We start from the raw sequence: 20,290 nt of genomic DNA, 5'->3' as shown, positions 1-20,290 counted from the left end.
TGAGTCACAATAACCTCATACAAATTCTCATATTATACGCATACTAAACTCGTACAATTCTCATATCACCTCACACAAATCTCATTCAACGTATGAGAAATATATTAGATTGAATGACATTTGTATGAGTTAAGTATGAGAAATCTGTATGAGGATTACTCTCTTGACGAGAGGAAATAACAGTTGCTTTGTCTGCAAGCTTAATACATCTTACATTTGCCATCAACTTCATAAAAAGCACATTTTTAGGGAGAAAGGATCGGATTCGGTGAATTTGTATGTTTTCTTTGTCGTTTTCGCTCGTGTCGCGTTTTCGCTGCCTCCCAACCCTGCCAGGCGTGCCCTTCATGCTGCGCATCACTTTTTGAGAAAATGGCATCAACATGAAGCGCGCCCCACAGGAGTGTACTGGAAGGCGGCGTAGTAGGCAACCATGACCGTTCCCTATGTGTTTTCTATGGGTCTATGGGAATTGTGCGGAGCAATACCTTTCAGATTGGTTCCATCGTGCGCCGCTAGAGCGCTGCGCATGTGCATATCACGGGCGCGAAAGGTGGATTCTGCGAAAGCAGTATGATTTACCCGATATGTTACTTCCACGCTTTCACTGTATTGGTTATAGTTTATAAGTCGAGATTGCACACATGCAACTAAAATTTGCTGAAAGGTGGAAATGGGCTTGGGCGAGGGGGCGGTATATGGATGGGCAGCCCCTCTACCTTGGTAAGGGGGTGACTATTTGGTAACGCTCTTGGAGAGAAAGTCGTGTTCCCACTCCGCATTTGAATTTAATTTCACCGTCGCTTTACCGCTCCGCTGCTGTGTGGGCTACTGCAGTGGAGACCTTGTGGAGGGAGGATAGAGGTGGGTGGGTGACACCTCTTCAGGATAGAGCTATGCGGGTGAAGGTGGATAGGTGTGCGGTGGAGAGGTGGATTGAGGAATTGATGATGCCGATTCGTAGGATGTGGCTCGTGGGTAATGCGTCTAGGATGGATGCTTCATGTTCCGTGGTACAGACAGACGTTTGCTTTTTCCCGTTATGACACTGTTAATGGTTTAACAGGAAAAATTTTTCGTCTCCTAGCTCACTAGCCGTCTCAACGGATAATATCTTTGATGAACCGTGAATCGTCCTCGGAGTATATGCTTTCACGTCGGCGGTTTAATGAGGCTCTGAGAAATTGGGTTCTGAAAACTGCCACGAGTTTGCGTGCTTTTTAGAGACAAAATATGGGTGAAGTCCTGTGCAGAATAGCGCCGCGCTAAAATTGAAAGAGAAATAATGGCCGGAACCTTGCCCTGAATACGCACTTCGTTTAACGTCATAGTTATTCGCATTTCTGACTCATTGCAATGCTTTCGTCACGCCGGTCAAGGGCTTCAAAAGCGGTATCTGTGCCACGGTCATGCGCAATTCTCCGCAGACCGTCAAAAAGCATCTGTCCCGTCCATAGTGAGCAAGAGGGGCGAAAGATAATGAGCGTTAAAGGAAATTGCGATAGCGGCCGCCTTTCTTTACCAGTATTCGCCGCGCTTGACATTACGTAACAGAAAAGCCGTGGTGATGCAACCGACGACCCCGCCGCGGTCGGTGAGCATTTCGGCCGGAAACTCAGATTCACTGGAAAACGCGCCAAGGCGCGCTCGCTCGCTACTATGCACACTGCCATGTGCCGAGGCCATGGCGCGTCAACCGGCACATACACACACCACACAACCACGCGATGTCGCACTCGGTACATTACACATGCACACCCGGCGGATGCATGATCGCGCCGATCCCCCCTTCAGCTGAACACGTACATACGTGGAGTCGGAGGTCGTCTACATAATCTCCGCGCGCGCTTCGTCCCTTCCCTGTCGTCGAGGAAGCGAGGCCCATACTCACCTACTGTTCTACTGTCGCTATTTTCAATCGTGTCGGCAACTCAGCCGGGAGAGGCCGACTAGTTGCGTGGCTTCCGCGTTCCCGATCTAAAATGTACCAAAGAAGAAACGCACCATCCCAGGCGGAACGAAGGGAGCTTTTTTTTTTTTTTTCTTGCTTTTCGTTTGTTTACTCAAAATCATGGAGGTTTTTTTTTAGGTTGTTTTTTTTTTTACTTTTTTTCTCTCTCTTTGTACGTTTCCGCTGAAGAGCCTTCGTCGTTTCTGGCTGTTGCTATTCTTTTTATCATCTTCCTCTCTCTCTTTTTTTTTTTTTTTTTTTTTGCTGAGAGAGCGCAATCTTTGGGTGAAAAAGAACCAGTCGTTGCCCGAAATCTTTCACGCCCGCGTAGCCGGCAGCACTATGTACCCGGTCGACGAGAGCAGGGCACGAGCTGGAGCAGGAAAAGAAGGCTAGGCTGCCCGCAGGCGCCGCTTCACCCGGTAAAGAGAAACCGGGCGTACTTGCAAGGCCGCCAGCGTCGGCCACTGGCACATTATCATCGGGGCTGGCGCTGAGAAAAAGAAAAAAGAATGCCGGGAATGGAACTAGTGATGCTGGCTGGACGGTGTCGGGCGGAACACAATCGAGGAAGGGGGTTAGCGCGCAGAGGACAGGGTTGACTTGGAGAGCGTAGCCTGTTACGTGTTAATGAGGGCTTGAAATCCTAGTAGCAGCACGTAAAATGTGCTTTGCGTTGGCCTTAATTTCCTTAACTGAACAATCGCGTGATTACTGTACTCCACACGCGCGCCCACGTCAGGTTAGTGCAATCCAGGATGTTCCTCTTTACGTGCTCCGGTGATTTCTGGCAACATGAGCAAATGTTTATAAGTTTAAAGGGTTATGAACGCAGAATTATACCAAATGTTATCTTCCCGGTTCCCTGTTGTGCTGTAGCTTTCTCCCTTCTGTTTTCATTTTGCTATGTCTTTTTGTTTGCTATGCCGTAGAGCCCGTACGAGACTTCTAGCTAATGATAGTGGAGCCGCTGCGTCTTTCCTTTTATAATTCGATCAGAAATTAATTACACAACTTCATCTTGCGATCTGCACGCAGGTGTGTGACTGCGCCCTGGCCACACACCTGTGCGCAGAGAAGGAAAAACGGTGCTCTTTGTGAATGTCATTCGGTAACCTTTTGTGGTTCATTATAGAAAAAAAGTTGCAAAATATATGTTTTTGTCAGACTTGTCATAACCTATAAACTGCAAAAACATTCTGAGTACATTATAATTATTAGTGAACGACAAAACGTTGGTTTATACGCTACGCATGGTGCTTACGAAACATTGGTCTTGAGGACAATAGCGGACATCACCGCGCCCGAAATTCCTAATGAGGTTGGCGGTTAGTCTTTACAGCTACCACATGATTTAACTCGGGAATTTCAACCATCTCACAACGCTAACGATAAATATGATGTTACGTGTGGAAACACGACGTTTAATGCGAATTATCGCCGCATGTCTCAAATGATTTAACTTCATCGATTATGCTTAAAGAGAAGCTTTAGACTTTAGGCTCGACTCGAACCCACGACCTTTATTTTGCGAGCTAGACACGCTACTGGCTAGAGCACGAAAAGCACGCTGGCACGGTTTGGGAGCAAACGGTGATTTATATGAATTCCTTGTAGTTATCGACTTAAACCGCTCGCTCACCGGCCACATGCCGCTGTCGCTTCATACCAATAAAGTGGAGCTTAAATATCCCCCTATCCTTTTCCTTTTTTTTCTAACGTATAAGAGATCGTTATAATAGCCGAAGGTACCAGGCTTGGCTAGCTGTCCGCGGCATGCACATATCCCGCGCGTATTTTCGAAGCAATGTGGCCTTGACGTCATCCTTGCCACCGTGCGAAATGTTCACATCACAGTTGCACGTTGTACAAAAGCGCAACTTGTCCATTTTTTTAGATGGCTCGAACAGCGTAAATTTCGCCGCCTAAAATTTCGAAAATACTTGATATTGTTGGCAAAGCTTCAAGAGACTCCATTGCATTGCGAAGTCAGTACGGTTGTGAAACACAAGAGCCGCATTGCGTCGTACCCGGCAGCTGCATGGTCACTCCTAAAAAAGGAAGAAAGTAAGGACAACATATGGTAATACAATATTGAAAGACTCTGATAGTATAGATAAGTCTGGGAAGGCGGCTATCAAGTTTTGGACATAGATTCGTGCCGCCATGGGTACACGGTAAAGTCAATACAACGATACGTTACTGGTAGTAACCCCACAGGTAGTCATTTTATCAAGGTGCCTTGATCAGCCCGATACACCCACTGCGGGGCACATTGTAGGGAGAGCCTCTCGCATGTCCCTCCAATTAACACGGTCCTGTGCCAGCTGTATCCATTTGATCCCTGTAAACTTCCATAATCTCATCCACCCAACTAACTTTCTGCCTCCACCTGCTCCGCTTGCCATTCGAATCCATGTTCATTACCATTATCCATAATCGATTATACTCTGCCTTCGTGTCAGCGATGGCCTGTCCACGCTCATTTCTTCGTTTTGATTTTGACCAGAATATATCTATATCTCGTTTGTTTCCTCTCCCACGCTTCCTGTCTCTTAACTTTGTACCTATCATTTCCCTTTCCGTAGCTCTCTGCGTTGTCATAAATTTAAACACTTTTCGTTAGCCTCCACATTTCTGCCACTTCGATTGCCATAGGTAACATTCAGCTGCTACATACTTTCCTCTTGTTGGATACTGTTAAACTGTAATTCATTATCGCAGAGTACTATCATGAGTAATATAAGCAGGAACACGCGAGCGCGTGGCAAATAGTCTAGAAACCCACATGGGGCGATACGCAGCGACCACTGTCGGAAACAAAGTGGAAAGGGCGCCGCGGTTCCTCTATCTGTTGGCACTCCTTGCTAGCGTTTATATGAAATGGCAGCTGATTGTAAAGTACCGACCACTAGCGATGATAAGGCGGTTATGGAGCACAGATCACGAACCACGCTGTCTGTAGTTCTGCGTCAAATACAGTTGTTAATCTTTGTTTTTTTTTCTATGTTGGGATGTGTGTAACAAGCATGCTGCAACGAAAATTTTCGGGTCAATTTTTAAATGGCCCACACGGCTCGAAAAAACTGAAGGTAATTGAGATTCAGCAAGGTCAAAGATGAATAAAAATTCCGAAAGCATTGTGGGGAATCTATACTGCAGAAATGCGAAAGCCTAAGCGTTGCTACTGCACATGGTGCATCACGTTTTCTCTCATCATCATCATCAATTAAATGCACCGTCATTATTATTGCTAAAGCTATCATTGTCATTATCACTAATTGACGCATCACAGTCATCGCTGCTATCATCATCACTGTAGACAAGGAGAATTATGATGTACAGCCTTTATCGAAAGTTTAAGGCCCAGGGGGTTTGCTTTTAAGCCGTAGGGTTCTTTAACAATCGTGGAAGTCGTAGTCATTGGAGAGGGTAGGACGAAAAACCTTCTTGCCTTCAGCAAGTTTGGTAATCTGGGAATGCATTACGAGCCAGATAGTATGGCTCAGAAGTAAGCCCCTGGCTCTAAACTTTTGACAAAGGGTGTACGTTTCACGATCCTGGGCGCGCCGTGGCGTAGTTTTTTAAAGTGCTCAGCTGGGGATCCTAGAGGTGGAGGTTCTATTCCTGGTGGAGACCTGATTTTTACTTTTCTGGCGACGTTAGTTTTGGTTTAGGGAGATGACGTCATTTTATTGACAGCTATAGTGTGACCGGAGGAACGCCGACAGTATGAGCCATTAAAGGATTTCGCCTTAAAATCACTCGGCATCTGAGATGCAAATACTGCCTGTATAGATTACGACTCATGTACAAGTGCGGAGAGTCAAAGTTACCAAAAGTGTCTTTAATGTGCTCTTCATAGCTACATTGACGGATGCGCGAATGCATGCGTTTCGCAATCCCTCCACATCAATCAAATTGATCATCCCTAAACTGTTTTCTTTTCTAGGCTCTTAACGTGAATGACCGTTATACCCGTGCACCCTACCGGCGTTCAGCGTCCGGCGAGTAGCCATCCACGCGCGTACCGGCCGCATAGGTCACAGCGACCGTTCGGCGATGATCAAGAGGTTGTGCGTTGCTTTTCCTGGACCACCTGACCCGTTGCATTAAACTCTACCGGGTGGAGGCGAGACAGCACTGCCGGTTGACCAGAAAGACCGCTTTGTGCAGGAGTAGGTCGCCATCTCATATGGAGATGAGCCTTTGTATAGCAGCAGTTTGTGCCGCAGCCACGCTGGTAGCATGTTTATTAATTCTGTGACCGCCTTCTCCTGTAACTACTCGGCTAGGAGACAATGGAAACGAGGTATCTTGTTTCTGTAGCTGCGCAGAATGAAGCAGGCGAGCGCGCCGCCGGACAGCACGTGGCGCCAGCTGGCGCCCTCAGAGAACTGAACATGCGCAGTGGCGTGGCAGTGGATTCTCGCTGTGGCGGGTCACGGTGGCGGATCGAGGACCGCGATATGCTATAACCTTCTAACAATCAATTTTTCTGCACACTTGCCTCCGACAAACATTTGCTGCCGATTGCATAAATGAATGCACAGAGCAAGTTTAGAGCACGCACGTGATGGCATTTGGGACACATCGCACTTTCCATTATGCATTCCAAGCCTTCAAAATGCCTTGGAGGTAACAGAAGTTCTGGTCCTCCCTTCTGATGGTTGCGACTACCACGGACGCTATGCAAGAGCCGCACTACACAACTTAAAATACATTTCCCTGTAACCTAACATTTACGAAGAAAACTATAGATAGTGCGCCAGCGTGAACATTTTACGCATTTTCAGGCATTATTAATTAGGCGCATTTATTAACCCAGAGATAACCTTCCATGCAAGATAGATGTGGAAGAGCAAGCTTCCTGGTAGAACTACAACCTTCTTCATCAACTCATGACGTATCACCAGGAAATACCGCCTCTCAGCAAACAAGAGTCTTGGATCCAATTAAGCGCTTTTGAGCCTGCAGAGTCCTCTGCAACGCTTCTTTCCTCCGACGAAATGGAAGACACGCGCTTAGCTGCGATGCGCCAGCGTTATCTGCAACCACCCCGTAATCCAGCCAAAAACAGAAATCGCCCTCGGAGACTCCAACGTCTTTTCGCCGTCCGTAGGCCTGAGAACTCTCTCGTTCCTTCTTGCTGGTGCGCCACGAATCGCAATCGGAAAGAGGAAAGCTGCTGCTTGTGACGAATGGTCCAGGACTCACCACGGCGCCCTCAACTTATCGCAGCTCCGAACGAGAGCATGGTCAAGTAATTCGTGATTGCATTCTCGGTCACGTGACGATAATGATTAAATGCTAAAACTGTCCAGCGGTGTTCCGAAAACTTGAAGCTCGGGCGAAGTAAAAAAGCAGAATGGTGGCAAGGGAAAGTTTGGTGATAGATTTGTGACGCCTTTCGCGGATGTCTCCCATGGCGACCTCATTTTACTCTGAAGACTCTATTTATTTTTCAGCAGAAGCAAATAGGATCATGCAGACACCCTGGTGGGTGAATAATAGTTACACTTTGCACTTGGTGACCCGAATCCAGCCAAACTGAAACAATGAAACCGCGTACCCCACTCGTGATACAGTCTGCCTTGTATTCGTAAGTTTCGGTTTTGTATGATGATACCGCGCGTCTCTCAAAAGTGTACACTGGTAAACGTTCCCTCGTCAGCTTTGAATGGTCAACAGGTGAGCGCATCAGATGCTTTGTGATGAACGTCATACTAGCTTCAAGAAATGCGTTCTCCTTCTATGATCGAGAATAAGACTTCTGGCCGCGGCGGGCGCATTTCAGTGAAGGTAAAATGTAAAGATCGTCATTGTGTTGGAATTTAAGCATAGGAGGTTAAAGAGCATTGGACGACCCAGGCTGCAAAGTCTACATTATCTGGCACCGTTGCTATCTGTAGCACTGCTATATAGGTTCTCCTTGGTCTACCCTCGATTATGTTTGGCCAGAGCGGTGCGAGGATTGATTTCCTTTTTTTATTCTAGCATTTCATTCTTTATTTCCCGTGGGCAGATTTTTCTATCCAGGCAAGATGCCAGTCTCTCTTGATTCCAAGATTCAGAGTGATACCGCGTGCTTCGCAGAGAAACGGGCTTCATAATCGTAACTGTGGTTCAACAGCATGCACGTTTTGGCAGCGTGGTTCGTAGCGAAAACAGAGTGATGCGTTGCACGTAATGTATATTCACAAGGGAAAGAAGGCGTTCGCAATTAGCCCAAGGATGCAACAGCAACATCAGTTGTGGGTTGGCGTTCATCTCGTCTTGTTCCCCATGAATGTACCGTACGAATGTCACATAAAGGCAACTCTGGTGCGGTTTTGAACCTCGTTCTAATAATTCAGCGATTCTGAAGTTTCATTTTTAATTACACACAACACCCGTGTATGTAAGGAAGAGTGGATTGATGCACACGAAGCTTGATATGAAATAATGCATTTCTTTCTCTTTTTAGTGCTCATGTAACAGAGGGGGACTGTGATGTAACACTCATCTAAAGGCGCAATGCATGCAGTATTTTCATGTCTTGTTTATTTTCTTTCTTCCTAGTAACCACTGCAGCAACTTTGCCTTCCTTCCGTGTACAAGACATTGCACTTTAGTACTCTTCCTACCTCACTTCTTCCTGGGAAGAACTTCCGCCTCAGTGTTCTGTCTAACTGCCCCGTTGCACCTTTCAGCTGTTGGACTTCCGCAACAACGAACGCGTTTCTTCTTTTATCGCCGGCACCATACCTAATGTTCTAAGCTGATCGAGATGATGGCGTACACGCGTATTAATGACCACGAGTCATCTACATTTTCAAAGACACATCGGCACACTTCCCTGTGCCGTCTTCGTAACGACGCATTCTCATCGAACGCAAATCCATTGTTACTTCACAAACATCGCGGCATCGCTTCGGCCTCCTTACGGCTCCCTCCCCTGCGCTCTTTCTTATTACTGGTGTATCGTGTTATACGTCGTTGTGAAAATCCTGGTATTCGCCGACTCTCGGACCTCTTCCATTAGCGACGCTATGCGACGCTCCCCAGCAGTAAGCACCTTTCCGCGAGGGCCTCAGTCGTTCGTCCGAAGCAAGACGTCCCTCTGTTCGAGGACAACGTAACGCACGTAACACGAGAGCTCGTCCCAGAAAGGACGTTCGACGAAGTTCCTCAAGAAAAGGAGATAGAATAAAGCTGGATGGTGCAGGGATAGGAAGGGGGGGGGTGATGAGACAACGGAGGGGCGCGCGACCGAAGACCTCTCGGAAAACTCCGAAAGCTATTTTACGGGTCAGCGGTACAGATAGCCGGACAAAAAGAAGAGATAGGCCGCTTAACGAACGCCGGAGCTAAGACATTTAAAAACTCAATAAGAAGCAGCATATAGTGAGAAGAAGAGAGAGACAAAAAAAAAACTGAAGGAAGAACCGGCAGCCAAAAGCTGGTTTTTCTGAAGCCCCTAGGAAAGTGAAAGAGAAAGTAGGCCGACTCTTCAACTAAGCGGAAGAAAGGAAAGAGAACCAAGATTTCATTTAAAAACAAAATACAAAAAAAAAAGCAAACCTAAGTGGTCCCTAAGCCCGATAAAGCAGCGCAGTGCAGGATCAGCGAAAGCTTTCGCTTATTCGTGACTACGTGTCCGTCGCTTTCTTCTCGCACGGATTACGATAAGCGATGAGATGCGTAGGTCTCCTCGAAGTTGCTTTCGTGAAAGCTCGCTGGCTGCTCGGCATGCAGGTCGCGCCTTGAAAACACCGCGGCTCACGTGCAACCCACGGTGTTGCATACGTAACGTGAGTACAGCCTGCGACTTGTGAATGCATCCGCGCGAGTAGGTGGGTGAGCGGCACGAGTAAGTGGTTCTTACTGTGTCGTAACCTGTGTGGGTGAAACGGCTTGTAAAATAGGGAAGGAAATAATAGGCACACTTCTTGGGAAGCATCGCCTTACTTGAGGCTGGTTGCAACGTGCACCCGCTAGTGTATTTTAAATGTAACTCTAGTTTAACTTAAACGTGGGCTGGCTGACATTGCTATCTGCTTGCTTCTTCATGCATGCATGCCTTTGAATTGGAGCGAGCTTGTCTAGAGCGCTAGAGTGGCGATCTTGGGAAAAATAGTGCGAAATATGCTGTGTTACGGGCTTGTAGAGGAAATAACTTCACTCATGTTGATATTCATATCTATAAAATGAAATTGTAGCACCGGAAAAACGACAAGGTGAGAAGCGAAATATGGGACAAAAGCGCTAATGCGTGGTTTGCCCGTCGTCCTGTCTTGACTTGCGTGCTATGATTTCTTCTTGTTTAGAGCGTTCGTGCTTTTATTATTCGCGCCGCTCTGTGTGGCAGTTAGCCCTTCAGAGCAAGCATGCAAGCATTACATATGAAAATCATCGCCCGTTTTAAAGCCTTGGAACGTCGACCGCAGATCAAGCTCTCAAGATAAGCCCGTCCCCGTCTGTGCGTGTGTGCAGGGAACGAAATTAGCCGAAAGTCGTGTGCAACCCGGTCGTGATAAAGGAGAAAAACTCTAAAACCTATTGCGATACTCCCTGATACGAAATTGGAGCGCCGCTATTTAAACGTTCTTTGCGATACATATTGAGGCAAAGAATTTGAGAGATGTATATATGTAGTATGTGTGGGCAGCTACGAAGCTCTGTTTGTTTTTCTCCCTATCCAAATAGAATTTCTCAGGATTGAGAGTCCCCAAGCTCTGATCCGAAGAAAATATCTCAGAAGAAAATGAAGAGCCCCCAAGTTCAGCGCTCGTGGCTCTTCCTTCTCTTCTTCTGAGAAATTTTCTTTGATTCGTCACTCTCGCTCCTTTACACCGACAACAACGGCGACGCGTCTCAACCGCCGAACGGACGAATAATGGCAGTGATGAATTTTAGACGACTGATGAATTTTAGGTAAAGTCCGCGTCCTTCTGGACTGTACATGTCTACCTGAATCCGCTGTCTCGAAAACGTTTATTTTACAACCTGGGTACTACATTGGCAATGCAGCTTCCCCACCTTGCCTGTCGCCAACCGAGAAGTTGGAGTACCACACGCAACAACGTCGACTCTGCAGTGTCATGATAGGGACTTCCAGCGTGTCGGTTATCCATTCATGAAACACTTCAAGCAATGCTTCAGTGTTTGCCAAAACACATATCAAGATGCGTTTACTCCTGAGAACTCAATGAGAATGCACACTAATAATCAATTTCTTTGTCGCCAGGATATGAACCATATCATCAGACCTGCAACGCCCCAATGCGTATAGTATTCTCCACATCGTAGTACTTGAACAGCAATCCGTACCACCAATTTCACGGTTGGGGCTAAGCTCTAAACGTCCCTAAGCACTATTAAGTAACTACCCCGGAAGTAATGTGAACAAGGGGAAGGGGGGGCTGGTATGTAGTGTTTTGTTCTTAGCCTTAATTCTTCTAAAAAAAGAGAGCTCCGGATACCGCATAGTTACCACAGTGTGTAACACAAAGTTCGGCAAAGGGCCGTATTTTCATTCGCGATATAATGAGGGTAAATAACTGGACAGCAACATGCACGTATGTATTGTTTTATACCTTCTTTTTTTATTTCCATACATGCCTGTTCTTTCACCAGCGCTTCTCTCCAGTCCGCTGATCTACGTTCGCAGCGCCACTGCCGCTCTTCCGCTTCTATTGTTTTTTTCTCCCCAGTATGATAGTAGTTACCATTCTGTGGTTTGTTTCGAAAATGAGAACGCTCATTACATTTGGTTTTTAGCATTTGCGTGGAACAATGCCGCTTGAAATTGGTCGCCACTTAATGAGGCATGCAAGCGTATAACGAAGGCATAAGGATCGTACGAGCGAGCCGTTAAGCAAAGTGATCGGGGATCATCTGGAGAAAAGTTCCCGCATTTTGCGGCCTTCATGCCTTTTGTTGTGCGCATCCCAAGGAGATGTCGATGTAGAATCACATGTGCTGTATACGATCTATCTGCGGTACTACCACAGCCATTTACATGCGATATTATGCTACGCCTTTAAGGGTACGACGTGGCAGCGTAGGCGACCACTCGACACATAACGATCCCTGTTTTAAACAAGCCGTATGAGCGCGCCTGCGTGCCCGACGAGTAGCGTGATTGATTCGGCATCCGAGTGAGAGCTGAAAGGTTGATTGTTATTCCACCTTCCCATCTCAATTGAGCGAACCGAGTTGGCAGCTCTTCATGCCCTCTCATTAAGTGCCATAAACCATCGAAGAATCAGTGCCCTGCAATGCCAGCTACCAGCTACCACCTGTCAGAGCCATGACCATGATTGTTTGCTCGGAGCGCCGACACCGACGTCGCATTTTCTGAGAAACGGGGCCTTTAGCTTTGTGACGTTAATAAAATGAAAGAAGAGATCTCATTACAAAGTTAATGCATCTCGTATGAAATTTTCCCTCACATTGCACCCTCTTGGTTTCAAAACAAACAAACAAACAAAAAAGCAGATGGAAGCAGACCAGCCTCTGACGACGCCCGGGCTGTCCAAAGACTGCGCTACTTTCCAAGGCAGGTTTCGGAGGGTCCTGCGCGCGAAGGGGGCTCTCAAGAAACAGGGTCAGGCCGATGTCTGCCGGACAACATGCCACCCAGGCGAAATGCGCACAGACGGCTGATACAGACGCCGCCCGTATGTATACGTCCCCTCAAAAGAAATCTACATAAGCGAACTTCCCTGCCTCCTTGCAGAGACGAGACGTCGTTCGTTCGCGCAGCGGATGGCGGGTAGGACCTTGGCACTTGACTTTCTACGATGATCACCGTGCAGAGCTTGCAGCCTTGAGGCCAAAAAAAGTATCAAACATAAGCGATAACGGCGCGGTCGCCTTTGAGGCAGCCTCTCTACTGCCCTGCACGTATATGAATCTCTGTGCGCGCTGACCGTCCACCGCAACTATTTTAAAACCACTCGACGGCTGTCCGTCCATCACCGAAAGCGACCGAGGGATGCATGTAGGCAAGCGGCTAAACAAGCCTCTCGAATCGCTGGCCGCGCCAGACTCGGCATTTGTAGGACAGTGAAACGGGCTTCTTTTTCCTTGTTTTCATTTTTTTTCCCTGCATTTCTTCGCCTACTTTCCTTGCGGCGGAAGACAAACAAGACGCAAGTTGCGAAAAATTGTCCGCGTTCCGACTTTCTTTCCATCTCGCTTTCAGGCTCGGCTAGCTGGCGCACGCTGACAGCAGCGTCGTGTTTGTTTTGTACGCGAGATACTAAACGAGGATAGCGTACGTGGTGCAAAAGAAAATGAGATTTTCGTGGTTTCTCTTGCAGGGACTGTAACTTCACAGAGGCGTTAAAAATAATCCACTCAAGACACGCAAACGAGTTGTGAGTGACCACGAATGGCTAGATTTTTTTTTTTTTCCTCTGTCACCTTTGCTTCGTTTGTTTTCTGTATACGAAGACGGCTTGCACTTTTTATGAATAAAATAGAGATAAGCACAGCTTCCTTCGGCATCTGCATAAAACGCCTCTTTACCATGGCGCGCTTCGTTCTGGACTTCATGCTCAGAATTTTTTTTTTCTCTCTGTAATGGTCACTTGGGCCTCGTCAAGCTGCCTCGAGCAGCTTTTAGCCCAGTTGCTCCAACCAGCAAGCACCTGGTGAAAATAAACGATTTGATTTGATTTGATTTGATTTGATTTCTGCGCGTTTTTGAAGTTAATGAAATTCCTTCATCGATGCAGTGACTTTGGACGCAGTGTTTTAATTATTGCGATATCCTTTTAAATCAACCAAGCTTCAGCAAGGAGTTCTCGTGATGTCTGGCTCAAAAATACAACCTTTCATCCATACTGGGTAACGAAGGAAGCTGTTTGCAAACTTAGTCTAGAAACTTCAGATGCAACTGCTGCAGAAATGCATTCCAACCGATTTCTCGTAAAAAACGTCTCAGTCCTTTTAGGCTTATTATCTAATCTACTTTTTCTACCTCAAATTTTTCCACTCTCACCTGAATGACATTTATAATAACTTTTGAGACTAATATTTCTTCGGTAACTGCCTATTGTACTTCATCCTCTTTTCAAGCGTTCACTGTATACGTAACCACGTAGGTACGGCGGATTGGTTATAATGTTATACTAACTCAGTGCATAGCCCGCAAGTATCAATTCTTTCTTTTTAAATTTATCAGGTTGTTTACAGCAGATAAATATAGAATCGCACGGTGCAGTTCGTGCCTTAGTGGGCGGCAGTGAAAAATAAAACAGAGTGCTGTTCCCCACCTATAGTTAGGCAGCAAAGTCTGAAATGTTAAAATTTAGCATGTACTGCAGCCCACGTTTTGAAGACTGGAAGTTAGCGTACTTGAATTTGGTACTCTATGACCAAACTACAGAGCTCGCAAAGGGCTATCACCAGAGCAAATTCAACGTTATGCGCTTGAAGCACATTTTGGTTCCATGCATACATATATACATACTGTAAACTCAAAACCACCCAAAGAGGAGTAAATTTCCCGCGGCCTAGCGCACTCTCGAAAATGTTTTTTTTTTTTTTTTTTTTACACCTCGGGAAAGGAGTATCTGCTTTACTCTCGCGTAAGAAGAGGTATTTAAGGTGTTCAAAGGAGTAAATTGCGCGCGGTCCAGCGCACTCTCAAAAATGTCTTTTTTTTACTCCTCAGAAAAAGAGTATCTGCTTTACTCTCGCGTACGGAGAGGTATTTAAGGTGTTCAAAGAAGTAAACATTTTACTTCTTTCAGGAGTCGAGAGGGGCTCTTTTTGGGGTATATGTCAGGCCACTAAGAAGTTATCGTGGCATCTAATAGCATGGTTAAATACTCCTTTAATGTGTACTTCGGCTCCTTCCTTGGAATTAGTTTAAACAGGTAACTTTAGGAGTAATTTTGCTGCTATAATATGGCATTCAGGATACTAAAGGAGTATAGTTCACTTAATTAGGGAGCTCACTTTAAATGCAGCATTTCCACACAAGCCTAATTGTAGAGCTTTGTGTTCCAGAGTGAATGCATCAATAGAATTTCAAACACTGATTTCATGGGTGCTTTTATTGATAGAGAAATTTTCACCCCAGTATTTGGCAGCTGACTTTGGAACTTTGCAGAGAAACAAAAGGGGAGTGCCTTGAACCGCGCGCTTCTTCGGTATCCGGTCTGAAATTCATGACAAGGAAAAGCAGAAATGGCACATTTTGACCGTGCAGGGCACGTTTTGAGTCATTCCTTGTCGACATTATATATAGCATCTTTTTTTTTTATCGCTGCTTACATGAGAAGACGTCAAAGGAGGCTCCTTCTGCAAGAAAAAAAAAAAACATTAAAGCAGTTGCACACATATAAGCTTGCATATGGTTCCAATTTCAGTCATGTGTAAATAAACAAATTAAGAATATACTTTTAGAGAAACCGCCATTGTCGAAATGTTTTTACGATGAACAGCTAGCGCCAGTACTAAATACCTGCATTATAACTAATCTGCGGACTAATATCAGGTATGAATGCCGGTGGAATGCTTGACTTTTCCTGTATATTGAAGTACTGAGTAACATCTACATCATATCTTATTCGGCTGAGAGCTGCTGAAGAAGTTTTTCAGGATATTAAAAGCTGCACAGTCTCTTTCATGGACATTGATGTGATACGGCGAATTGAAGTAAGCGTCGCTTGCCGACGCTTAGGCTTAAAAATAAAAGTGAAAAAATTGTTACAGATGCTGCACAGAAAGGAGCAGTGTGACTGCTTTTTCACTGCAATTTATTTCGTTTAGTGAGTTCCTCATGCGTTCCGAACAAACGTTTAAATTATAACTCAAAATTACAGCATGTGAACTGAAGACCCGCGTCTTGCACACATATAATGGAAGATTGGGTAACCCGCAGCGGCGCATTGTTGGGCGCCTCTGTAGGGGGATCTTGAAGGTTCATTTTGCATTGTAATCCATTTCGTTTTCACTACGGCTGTCACATCCTCACGTCCAGCCCGCCTTCTATTCTGTTCTTGCCCTCGCATTCGCTGCCGGAGTTTTATCTTCTTCTTTGTCGCCTTCTCGGTATTGGCAGATTGAACATCAGAAGACCTCGCAGACCGGAAACGAAGAGGAACGCGCTAATTATTGCACTCTTTTTGTTGTTGTTGTGGCTGTAGGAAGAAGGAAAAGAAAATGCACGTGCCTGCTACTCTGTAGCTGAACCACCTCCGCTGCCTCGTGCGGAAAGAAGAGAGAAAGTAGAGAAGGAAGAAAAAGAAGAGGGAGAGAAAGACGCGCGCCGCAACAGCCGTCGTCCACCACCCAAGCGGAGGCGGGTGCAATGACGGCCCACGACAGATAAAAAATTCGGTCGCTGCGAGGCAAGAATCTTACAACACTGAAAGCTGACACATTGTCGCCGCAACAGCCGTCGTCCACCACCCAAGCGGAGGCGGGTGCAATGACGGCCCACGACAGATAAAAAATTCGGTCGCTGCGAGGCAGGAATCTTACAACACTGAAAGCTGACACATTTTTGAACAGGACGCCCAACCAACCAAATAGGAAGCACGCAGTTTTTTTCTGTCCGCTGCCGAAAATCCACGCTGCGTTTCGACACCACCAAGCAGAAAAGAACATTTTGGTCGCCTGAGATCACGCGCACTGACGTTGCACAGCACACGGGTGGATTTTTGTGCATTTCGCGCCCACCTAAATGTGGCCACCGGTGCCGGGATACGATACCGTGACGCTGACATCAGCATTCGAACACGAAATCGCTGAGCTACTGCGGCCGGTCATCGACCGAAGCACTGACAGAAAGGTCTCTGTGATATTGCGACAAATGTGGTGTGAGACTGCTATAGCTATCGACATGCTTGTTTTCTTATTCCACAGTTTCTCTTCCCACTCACCCTTGTTGGGCTACGTATTACGTTAAATATTTGCGTATAATCAGGCTTCATTTCTTCATGCCTTCGAAGGGGGATAATTAAAGTCGTCAATCACAGAGCCACTGCGTTCACGTTCCTCATACACTGAATCATGGTGTCATTGAATAGTGCCGCCCCCTTCGTTTGTTGTTTGCCCAATTATGTTCCCTACCAATATGGAATCCTTGACGTACACAACATAGCCTGAAAGTAAATCGCTTGAAATCTGAACTTTTGGAAAGGCTTTAAGCGAGTCATGCGGTAAACATCTAACCAAATATTTCTTTTTCCACCCCCAACCCCCCTCAGGCTATTTCGCCAGCAAGAAGCAAGCAGGTGAGATGTGTGTTCGATCACCAGCCGATAAACAGCACTAGTCTTTCTACAATCACTGCGATTCGTCTGTGCATTTCTGCACAGGACGCCAGAGACTGAGCCGCTATTCCAAATTGGTGATTATGAGCAATGCTCGGAGCATGCGGAGGCCGTGTAAAAAAATAGGTCATGTGGGCCGTGGCATTTCACCTCGAGTTTCAAATCCGCTTATCTCGTGTCTGATATTACTATGACTGCACGCACTTTTTCAATCACGCACCCGTTCGAACACCCCCAGAGAGAGAGAGAGAGAGAGAGTAAGTTTTAATTGTTTCACAGAATAGCGTGGGTGGTTTCCTCAGTCCAGGATACCATTGGCTTGGGCTGCCTCCCGGGCCCTGGTGAAGGGACATACAGGCTAGGACATTCCCAAACCTAGCAAAGTACCACAAAATCTGGCCCGAAAAATTCAAAAATAACACATGCACTGCATGCGGTGAAGTCTCGGACATCCTTCACATGAAACACCCCCATACACAGAGAGCTCTTCAATACTACCAGTTTCGAAACTTCCCATAGAGCAGTTGCATCAAAAAGCGGCTATTTGCGGTTCAGGTGTCCACAGAAACAAGTGTGACAGATACTACGCCTTTCCTTTCCTATGAACCAATTATTATTATTATTATTATTATTATTATTATTATTATTATTATTATTATTATTATTATTATTATTATTATTATTATTATTATTATTATTATTATTATTATTGATTGGTCAAAATTCGGGTGTATACCAGCAGTGGCGGCGCCCGAAGCCATTATAGGAAATTACATCTAAGTAGCCAACTTAAAGGTTGTTGCTATATGCAGAAACACCAAAGAAATTAAATTATTAAAAAACTTGCAGTAGCAAAAGGTTCAGTAGCAAAAGTAGCAAAAATAGCACATAACAGCCGTGGAGTTAAGATGAAAATAAGAAAGAAGTTATTTCCAAACGGCAATTGCAGAAAGTTTCTACCAATAGGTTCTAGATGGCGCGTCAATCCATAAGCACCCGAAAAATGCATACAAAAACTAGTCACTTTTTTTAATTAAAGCACAGTTTTTCCAACTGGTATGATCCAAAAGCTCTGCCCACACAGAGGTACAGGTGCGAGAATTCGTCTCATCACATGACATCAACCATAACCAGCGCCCTTTCTCCCAGCGATCCGCGAAAGCAGCATCGAACGGGTGAAACTTCCCCTACGCCCAAATAGCGATCGACGCGCCGAGCTGCCACGGCTGGTCAGCTCGCAGGCGGCTCACGCCCCAGTGGATCTGCCTCCCCTTCGATACACCCAGCGGGGCGCCCGCGAAAGGAACCGCAGTGGAACGCCTTCGCACGACGATTCGGGCCCGCGCGCCTCAACATGGTACGTTGCAGCTCGCGAACGCCCCTTCGAAGCACGCTGGATTTCTCTCTCTTTTTTTTTTCTTTTTTTTTTCGGTACCTGCTGCGCGCCATTGCGAGAAAGCGCGCGCACACCAGTGAGCGTATAGTACGCGCTTCACTGCGTTCCCCCAGTTTGGGCCGAGCGGACGCAGAGAACGAGTGGCACGCCGGGAAGGGGATGTCCATACTATATAAGTTGGGAGCACAATTCGAGCGGCGCTAGCGGGAAGCTTCTTTCCTCATTGCGGTCGGACGCGCTGAGCACGATGAGCTATCCTCGGCGGCTGTGTATATAGACGGCTGTACAGGACGCGGGACCGTTCCTAAACGAATAATACCGCATACACTGCATTTCAGATCGTACGCTGTTGGCGCCGCCGAAGAGTTCTTGCATGCCGGATTCACGAAGGAAGACGCGGTGCGGGAAATCTCGTGCGCGTCGCATTGTGTCAGGCTTGGTTGTTTTTGGGGTGCAGCTGGTAGATTTTTTTTTTTTTTTGTTATTGTTATTTCAGCAGAGCAAATACAGCATCTGCTGCAGGGGCAGAGGCTAAAGGCTGTGGCGCCTGACGAAGGCCTCTGTCCCTCTGCAGTCGACTGAAGCGCAGTCATATTACCGCATAAAAGAACGTAAAGTACACCCAAACAAAAATGTGCATAAGCAAAACTATCAGAATCACATGACACTATACGACACCATAGCAATATATAGAACAACAATGAAATTATATCCAACGGAGATCTCGTCCAGTACAACTATACAATTTATAGCTAGTCACTTATAACAAAATAAAGATAATAGAGATAATATACACTGGAACACAACAATGCAAAATAGATCAAATACCAGGTCAGTATACAATACTAGGATATGTTCTGCAGAAACATGGCCAAGATGATAATCAGTCCCGATACAGAGCTCCAGATATTATTAAGACATCTTTAATGTGCTTTTTAAACTTACCTATACTGGTTTCGAAATTTATTGCATCTCCAAATTTATTAAGAATAACAACGTTTTTGTATGTGAATGTTTGTTTTGCATAATTTTGCATAATAAGGTCGACCACCGAACCCAGAGATCTCTAGACTCAGCCGAGACACGCCGCGGAGGTTGTGTGCTCGAAAGCAATCAGAAATTTTCGAGAGCAAGTTTAAGCCCAACTAAGCTTGTATGTGGGTTCCATCTCCCTCTGGCAATGAGGAATCGAAAGAGCCGCAGACAATACGACCGAGAATTGGTCGGCCGATCTCGTGATATGAAATTATTTTCCTCTAGAGAAGCAGCGGGCTTAAATTCTCTCCATCACTTCCCTCGATTCAAAGGCAAATAATATCTGGAGGCAACTACAGACATGAAGTTTTATTATTCTATTATAAATTTGCCCAGACCAATTCAGACGGGACTGCATTATGTGCGGGGCACCCAAAGCCACTCTCAGTCACATAACTTTCGAATGCCCCGCGGACAACCTCTTTCTCTTGCAAAGCATTCGCGACTCTACAACCTATAGCAAGTTGCAGTATGTGTTGTACTGCGTTAGTTGTCCAGCTCGGACCAGTTCTGTGCGACGGACGCTGTCGAAGAGGTCACCGCAAAGCTAGAAAGCTAGGCAGTGTATCCGTGACGTCCAGTGTGCCCGAAAGTTCAACATTAAATTTTATCAAAATATTGCATGATTCC

This window comes from Amblyomma maculatum, chromosome 6 (assembly GCF_055883805.1).
Source record: "Amblyomma maculatum isolate TAMU_Amacu chromosome 6, ASM5588380v1, whole genome shotgun sequence".
Taxonomy (NCBI): domain Eukaryota; kingdom Metazoa; phylum Arthropoda; class Arachnida; order Ixodida; family Ixodidae; genus Amblyomma; species Amblyomma maculatum.
This window is presented reverse-complemented; position numbering follows the sequence as displayed.